Source organism: Elaeis guineensis, chromosome 8, assembly GCF_000442705.2.
Source record: "Elaeis guineensis isolate ETL-2024a chromosome 8, EG11, whole genome shotgun sequence".
Classification (NCBI taxonomy): domain Eukaryota; kingdom Viridiplantae; phylum Streptophyta; class Magnoliopsida; order Arecales; family Arecaceae; genus Elaeis; species Elaeis guineensis.
Window position 1 is genome coordinate 96,268,935 of NC_026000.2, and position 8,155 is coordinate 96,277,089.

Genomic DNA, 8,155 nt, shown 5'->3' on the forward strand with positions numbered 1-8,155 from the left:
CCATAATCTTAGACACCCAACAATTGGAGTGTCATGAATCTTATTCATGTAGATTATTAGTACATAATTAAATTAAAATTATCTTATTAAATAAGTAATCTCAATGGAAAGAGAATTGGATCCAACCATGTGCTAGCAAGGTTACCATGAACCCAATAGGTTTCTCTAAACCCAATTGACACTTTATAAGCTCAATTTCTTATTCCAGACTTAATCTCTTTATTGTGTGACCCCATAGGTTCAATTCTATCTAGTAGTGAGATATACAATGATCTCTATCATGATATCATTGAAACTCTTTTCAATAGATCAAAATAATTCCACTCTAACTCAGCAAGGATTGTCAATCTGAAACAATCCTAGTGAGCTCTCACAATCCACTAATGATACCTAGCAGTATGTAGTGGCAACCCAGTAGAACTAAAATGAACCTCTAGGTGTAATTAATATATGATTCAGTCCCTCTATCGTGAGTCCCAACTAGATGGCAGGTCATGGATAAATCGTCAAATCTCAACATCAGTCATATGATAGATTCGATTAGCTCAAGTCCAGATGTGATGTCTATGGAAACTCTTTTTCATCAATCACTCTACTGTGGCCACAGATTAATGGACATAGCTTTTAAATTCTATAGGACTACTCCTCTCTATCAAGATTGATAGATCCTATCTTGATGCATACCCTACTCTTACAGTGGACCAACTGTCGCCCATATCCACTACAAGGGCTTATTGAGATCTATGTTTATAAGTCAATCAAACTCCAGTAGTCTCACTGTGAGTAGTAGTATTATTTCAAGTTAAAGGATCAATCACATGACTACGATATCAGATAATCACTGACGATTGAAAGAAATCCAAGTAATCTCTCGTATGGTCACGCTCAGTGCTAGTTGTTCTCTAACAACCATCCGCACTCATCGTCCTGTGTTTCTACACAGTAGATTAAAGATCCATCTATCTTGAGAAAAGTAATTTGTATGCTAGTCTATCCAGATCTATCATCATCCTCATGATGATCCTATAATCGGGAGCCTTTAGAAATTAAGTACATGTCTCTAATTCTCAACACCTTGAGAGTATGTATCGAAACTAATTTCATGGATGATTCAAAGACACATTACACTTGAATGAAAAATAATTTATCCTTTTATTGATCATATCAATATATTAAGTATAAAATTATTCCTTAGATTAATTATATTGTGTAGCCATATTAGCTTCTAGAACATACATCTAACAATCTCCCACTTGAACTAAAGCCAATTGATCATAAATCTAAGTCCCATCTTTACAAGGTGAACTTTTATTTTCGGTTGGCTCAGCTACTTAATCAGTGGGTCTGCCACATTATCCACGAAGTCTGCTCTTCGCACCTCGACATGAGGTAGTCATGTATATCGGTGCTCTATGTGTTTAGACTTCTAGTGAGATGTTGGCTCCTTAGCAAGGGCTATGGTGCCATTGTCTTTGTAGTATTGTGTTATGGCATGACATCTAGTTCTACAACTAATATTAAAAATAAAATTCATCCTATACATCTATAGCACACTCAACCTCCATTGATCGATTACTCAGAACTATTCTAGTAAATCAAACAAGAATACACTCTCGAATCGCAACTCAGAATCACCTCCAAAGATCAAGAACAGATCCTTAGTCTTCTTAAGTACTTAAGGATGTTCTTCACAGCTATTCAGTGCTCCTCACCTGGATTTGACTGATACCAACTTGTGACACTCACAGTAAGGGCAATATCAGGTTGAGTACATAGCATTGCATACATGAGGCTTCTTATTATTGAAGCATAAGGAATCCTACTCATACGCTGAATCTCCTCAGATGTGGTCGCACACATTATCTTGGAGAGACGAATACCATGCCTAAAAGTTAAAAGACCTCTCTTAGAGTTTTTCATACTGAACCTCTTCAGCACCTTCTCTATGTACAACTTTTGTGACAGATCAAGCATCTGTTTAGATCTATCCCTATAGACCTTTATTCCGAAAATATAAGATGCTTCCCTAGATTTTTCATGAAGAATTCTTTAGACAACCATCTTTTGACCATGGTCAGCATGGGAATATCATTCCTAATGAGGAGAATATCATCCATGTATAGTATGAGAAAGGTAATTGCACTCCCACTGACTCTCTTGCATATACAAGATTTCTCTTCATTTTTGATGAAATCAAATAATTTGATTATCTAATCAAAATGATGGTTCCAACTCCGAGAAGCCTGCTTTAATCTGTATATAGACCTTTGTAGCTTACAAACTTTATGATCATCATCATCAGACATGAAACTCATAGGTTGCTTCATATAGATATCTTCTTTAAGATATCAATTCAGAAAGACAGTTTTTACATCCAATAGGTACAATACCTTTAGGTGGATCCACTGAAGTCCAGACTTAGCTCGAGTGTATCGAGCCAATTTCTGACTTCATAGCATCTAATCATTTCTCAAAATCGATGTCAAACATCATCTCATCAAAGGTATTGGGATCATCACCATGATCTCTATCTCTCATAAGGAACATTTCCTTTACTTTCTCTATAAGCATACCCATATACCTTTTAGGAGGTTGGGAGATCCTGCTAAATCTACGAAGTGGTAGAGGAACATCAACTACTGGCTCATAGAATATGGGTTCCAGAGGATCTATTGCTCTAGACTTTTCAGAGATCTTCTCTTCAAGTTTCACTAACCTTCCACTGCTGCCATCCTGGATAAACTATTTTTCAAGGAACATGACATTTTGACTCACAATCACATTGTCATCTTGTGGAAAGTAAAAGTAGTATCTCATATATTCTTTTGGGCACCCTATAAAGCGAGCTATAATAGATCTATCCTTTAACTTTACCATCATCTGTCTCTTGACATAGACCGAACATCTCCATGTCTTAAGATAACCCAGACTCGACTTTTTACCGAACCATATCTCATATGGTTTGGTAAGAACAGACTTTGAAGGAACCCTATTCAACAAGTGAATGATAGTTAACAGGGCATGTCCCCAAAGAAATAAAGGTAGATCAGAAAAGCTCATCATGGACCGGACCATATCTAATAGAGTCCTATTCCTCCTTTCGGATATTCTGTTGAGCTGAGGTATTCTAGGAGAGATTCATCGAGAGACTATGCCATTATCCTTAAGATATCTCAAAAATTCTCGACTAAGGTATTCACCGCCTCGATCAGATTGAAGAACCTTAACGGGTTTACCCGTCTACTTCTCTACTTCATGTCTGAATTTCTTGAACTTTTTAAAGGCCTCAGACTTGTGTTTCATTAGATACACATATCCGTACCTAGACAAATCATCGATAAAGGTAATGAAGTAAGTGCAACCACCCCTGGTCTGTACATCAAATGATCCACACAGGTCGGTGTGTACTAGGGCAAGCAGCTCTGTGGCCCCTTTTCCATATCCTACAAAGGGTAACTTGGCCACCTTTCCTCGAAGGTAAGATTCACAAGCTGAATATGGCTCTGGGTAAGGAGAGCCAAGGATCCTATCCTTTTTCAGTTTGTTTATCCTGTCTTCTCCAATATGGCCTAGTCTATGGTGCCACAAGTATTTCTGGTTAATTTCATCTCTGGATCTCTTTTGACCTACGGCACTCACTATTTGCTCATTTAGGTTCACATTCGCATCAATATACAAGTGATAAAGACTGTCAATTAAAAGACCTCATGCAACCAATTTATTTCATAAATAAATGGAACAAAAGTCTTTATTGAAACTAATTTCGAAATCTTTCTATGCTAGCACAGACACGAAAATTAAATTCTGACTAGCTATAGAAACATAATAACAGTCTTTCAAATCTAATCTAACGTCAGACGATAATCGAAGAGGGTAAGTACCAACAGCCTCTGCAGCAATCTTTGCTCCATTGCTAATCTGAAGGATCATGTCACCTTCCCTCAACCTCCTACTTTCAATCAAACCCTGCATTGAGGTACATATATGAGCACTCAAGCCAGAGTTTAATACCCAGCTAAAAGTAGAAGAAATTATAAGGTTAGATTCAATTACGAGCATACCTTCGGAAGGTTTATCATCCTTTTTGGTTTTAGGCTCTCCAGGTATTTTGGACAGTTCCTCCTCCAGTGGCCTTCAGCATGATAGTAGAAACACTTTTTCTTTGCCTCCACCACCTTTGGACCTTTCTTTTTTGGCTTGCTTTCTTTCTTCTGCTTCTTTGCAGATTTAGCCTTCTTCCTTCCAACAGACTTTCTCTTGGATGAAGAAGTCTGCTCCATAGCAAGAACAGAACCCCTTAAACTCTTCAAGATACCCTCCATAGTGACCAACATGCTGATGAGTTTGAGAATAGTGCAGTCAAGTTTGTTCATATAAAAATTCATAATGAATTGACTATATGAACTGATAAGGGATTGAAGGATCAGATCCATCTGTAATTTCTTTTGTATTTCTAGTTCGAGCTTTCCAAGCTCCTCAATATCCTGGATTGCTGTCATACAGTGCTCATGGACAGACTGCCCATCATGCATCTTCAGGTTAAAGAGTCTTTTGGATACTTCAAAGCACGTAGTATGGCTCAACTCACCATACAACTCTTACAGATGAGTGATCATAGCTCGGATAGTGGACATATGCTCATTCTGGCTTTGAAACTCGTTTGACATGGATGCCAGCACATAACACTTGATCCGACTGTCTTCATCCGTCCACTTCTTAAAAGCAGCTCTCTGCTCAGCAGTAGGATGGTTTGATAATACAACGGAATCCTGATCGAGAATATGATTTAACTTTTCTGAGGTCAGAATAATTTTGAGATTTTTGAGCCAGTCTTTATAATTATTATCGATCAAATGATTGGTTTCAAGGATGCGAGCTAGAAGGTTTGAGGCTGACATGATGGTTTAACTGTGAGAGTAAAGATTTAAGTTAGACTTTTGTACTTAATATTTTAATTTATTTTTAAGAATTTTAAGATGCAAATAATGAATCCCACTAATTTTTTGGATCCCTCCACTCTTCGAAAAGAAAATGAAAACCCTGACGTGACAAAGGATTCCTAGTAGGTGCTGCAGTCCCACCAATGACATGCAGCTCACCTAACAGTTATTGGTAACATGCACACCGATACATATGCAACTCCTTGCCCAGATGCTTCACTAAGCATGTTGCAGTAACTTGATCTCTAAGTCATATGGGCTCACCTAACAGTTATTGCCCATATTTTGTAGTTAAGTCCGACCCACCGTTCACAAGCAGGTGCAGGGCCATCATTGGGTCCCTCACCTAACAGTTATTGGGTCCAACCCCATCCTTACCCTGGAGTAACCTTTTGCTAATAAGGTGGTTGCATGTTCTCGATGTAATTGAACCACTTTGATCAGCTGAGAATAATTAACACCGGTAGCACGCTCGCATATCTACAATAGTGAAAAAGCTATGGACTTAATATTTAAGAGAGATTTGAATTTAGATCTCATCTAATCAGTCATTATATGACTGATCTAACTGGTATGGGCTAAACCAGATTGCTAAGTAATCTAATTCAAGACCCAATCTTCCAAATTGGCTAGGTAAGTGAAGAATGATGGGGTCCCCCCATTGTCTTCCTTAGACACCAATGAATTAGCCAAGTCAGCTAACGAAATCAATTAAATAACCATATCTCATTAACTTACCTTAGACACTAATAGATCGATTGATCAGAATTGATTAGCTCAAGTGAATCAGACTCAAACCAACGAGCCAAATTAGGTTCTTAGATTAATCGATTCTACATATGAAACTCGATCGATTTGATCAACAATAATTATATGATCATTAACTTAATTGATCTAACTCAATTCAATACTTGACTCAGTTTGACCAATTACTTAGTTGAATTAGATCCATATAACTCAAATAAAAAATTTTAGATGTAATTCTATTATATGACCTAATTTTTGATTTTTTTCATGACTAAAACTCTCTTGCACAAATACAAATTTTAGATTCTAAAATCATATTTCAGATCTAAATTCTTTGCATGAAAGTAAGTTTTAAAATATGAAAATAACTTTTAGATTTTAACATACAAATATATATCATATATATGCATGTATAATTAGATCTAAACAAAATTTTAGATCTAAGCATAATATCATATATCTCATATACTAATCATAAATCAGATTAAAAATAAATTTATGATCAAAATATGCAATCATATATCATATATATGAATCAAAATTTAGATTATAAAAAAAATTTTAGATTTGATGCATGCATCTATATTTTACATGAATATTAACTAGAACTCTTTCTAGATCAAAATTTAGATCTATGCAAACAACAACATATCAACTATATATTTTAAAATTAAATTTAAAATTAAATTTTAGATTTAAAGATTCATCCATACATCTTATGTATCAAAAAAATAATTGATTTTAAATTTTTTTCAAAAATATGTATGTCAAAATTCAATAAACAAAAATCCGTGGCTCTGATACCACTGTTGGAGTTTGGAATTTGAAGCATGCATATGTGTTTCAAAAATTTAATTTTCTAAATACCATAGTGGAGAATAAGATTAAAATAATTTTAATATAAATTTTGCATGTATAAAAATATAAAATCATATGGATCTATTTTATATGCTGAAATTGATATTTGCTGAAATTTAAATTATGATTAAATCACATATCTTTTTCACCATCTCTTTCTTCAAATCTGGATCTGAAAGAGATGAGGCTCTCTATTAGCTATATAAATATCTAACCTCTATTAGTATCCACTCAAGATCATCCTGGAATAGCCCTCTATAAACTGAATTTTGATTCTTCAAAATTCAGCCTGCTGAATCTGAACGAAGCCTGGATCGCGATCAACACTTGATCTTTCTCTTTGATCTTCTTCTTCTTCTCTTCTCTAAAATTTTTCTTTGTTATGTTCTACTATCAAATTCTAGAAACCAGCAAAAAAGAGGCACCCAAAATCTTTTGGGCTTGGAACACCTTGGGACGCACGTCCCAAGGGAAGGGCATGTAGAACACCCAAAAGAATAGAAAAGGGGAGGAAGAGAGGGCGTAGGGAGAGCCTATGAGTATAAGAGATTACTGATTTGGATGCTCTAGGGAGTTTAAGGGAGGTACCTTTAAATAGGCATGAGGATTGAATCCTATTCAATCTCATAATACAAGTCTTACTTGCATTAAGATTTCTATTAACTTAAGTTATCCAACTTACATTAGGAAGCCTCTTAGGTGCCAACTATTGGAGCCCTTGCATCCATAATTAGACACCCTCTTTTTCACCCAAGAGATACCACATATGAAAACCAAAGGTTCTCTAATTAATGGATACATCCAAATTGATCAAATCAAAGTGGCACCCCATAATAACTATCAAGGAGACCATAAGAGATTTCACCCTTAATTTATATGATCTATAACTTTAGACACCAAATAATTGGTGTCTCATGAATCTTATTCATGTAGATTATTAGTAGATAATTAAGTTAGAATTATCTTATCAAATAAGTAATCTCAATGAAAAGAGAAATTGAGTCCAATCATGTGCTAGCAAGGTTACCATGAATTCAATAGATTTTTCTAAATCTAATTGACACTTCATAAGCTCAATTTCTTATTCCAGATCTAATCTCTTTATTGTGTGATCTCATAGGTTTCATTCTATCTGATAGTGAGATATACAATGATCTCTATCATGATATTATTGAAACTCTTTTTAATGGGTTGGAATAATTTCACTCTAACTCAGCAAGGATTATCGATTTGGAACAATCCTAGTGAGCTATCACAATCCATCAGTAACACCTAGCAATACATAGTGGCAATCTAGTAGAATCAAAATGAACCTCTAGGTATAGTTAATGTGTGATAAAATCTTTCTATCATGAGTCCCGACTAGATGGCAGGTCATGGATAAATCGTCAAACCTCAATATCAGTCATATAATAGATTCGATTAGCTTAAATCCAGATGTGATGTCTATGAAAATTTTTTTCCATCAATCACTCTATTATGGCCACAGATTCATGAATTTAGCTCCTCAAATCTCATAGGACTACTCCTCTCTATCAAGGTTGATAGATCCTATCTTGATGCATACCCTACTCCTACAGTAGACTAACTGTCGCCAACATCCACTACAA